This window comes from Nomascus leucogenys, unplaced genomic scaffold, assembly GCF_006542625.1.
Source record: "Nomascus leucogenys isolate Asia unplaced genomic scaffold, Asia_NLE_v1 001439F_36878_qpd_obj, whole genome shotgun sequence".
NCBI lineage: Eukaryota > Metazoa > Chordata > Mammalia > Primates > Hylobatidae > Nomascus > Nomascus leucogenys.
Window position 1 is genome coordinate 33,552 of NW_022097537.1, and position 1,233 is coordinate 34,784.

General features: G+C 39.3%; 1 non-coding gene across 1 annotated transcript; it reads right to left on the reverse strand.

Annotated features, from left to right (window-relative positions):
- Window positions 1-727: 727 nt before the first annotated feature.
- Window positions 728-834, reverse strand: LOC115834284. Its single transcript, XR_004029246.1, has one exon. It is a non-coding gene; the product is annotated as a U6 spliceosomal RNA (small nuclear RNA).
- Between the last annotated feature and the right edge of the window lie 399 nt (window positions 835-1,233).

Here is a 1,233-nt window from a genome sequence, read left to right on the forward strand (position 1 = left end):
TTTTGATTGCATCATCATTTAGTCTTTCTATGTAAGAGTATTTTACACACCATAGTTACAGTGCTATAATATTTGTTTTTTTGTGTGTCCTTTTTTAATTTTTCTATTTTTTGAGATGGTGTCTTGCTTTGCTGCCCAGGCTGGAGTGCAGTGGCGTGATCTTGTCCCTGCAACCCTCAACCTCCTGGGTTCAAGTGATTCTCCTGCCTCAGCCTTCTGAGTAGCTGGGACTACAGGCATTCACCACCATGCCTGGCTAATTTTTGTGTTTTTATTTTTTTAATTTTTATTTACTCATTTTACCATACTTTAAGTTCTGGGATACATGTGCAGAATGTGCAGGTTTGTTACATAGGTATACATGTGCCATGGTGGTTTGCTGCACCCATCAACCCATCATCTAGATTTTAAGCCCCACATGCATTAGGTGTTTGTTCTAATGCTATCCCTCCCTTTCCCCCACCCCCTGACAGGCCCTGATGTGTGATGTTCCCCTCCCTATGTCCGTGTTTCTCAGTGTTCAACTCTCACTAATGAGTGAGAACATGCGGTGTTTGGTTTTCTGTTCCTGTGTTAGTTTGCTGAGGATGATGGTTTTCAGCTTCATCCATGTCACTGCAAAGAACATGAACTTATTTTTTTATGGCTGCATAGTATTCCATAGTGTATAGGTGCCACATTTTCTTTATCCAGTATATCATTGATGGGCATTTGGGTTGGTTCCAAAAAAAGTATGGAACACTTCATGAATTTGCGTGTCATCCTTTTGCAGGGGCCGTGCTAATCTTCTCTGTATCGTTCCAATTTTAGTATATGTGCCTCCGAGGTGAGCACTTATGTGTGTCCTTCTTATTCCCAGTGAGTTTTGTACCTTGAGATGACTTCTTATTGCCCATTAACACCATTTGCTTTCTGATTGAAGTACTCTATGCATTCGTTGTAGGACAATTCTGGTGTTGATCAAATCCCTCAGCTTTTGTTTGTCTGAGAAAGTCTTCATTTCTCCTTCATGTTTGAAGGATAATTTTGCCAGACATACTATTCTAGGCTAAAAGTTTTTTTTTCTTCTGTACTTTAAATATTTCATACCACTCCAACCTGGCCTATAAGGTTTTCACTGAAAGATCTGCTGCTAGATATGTTGGAGCTCCTATGTATCTTACTTGTTTCTGCTCTTTTGTCTGCTTTTAGGATTCTTTCTTTATCCTTGATCTTGGAATTTTGATTATTAAA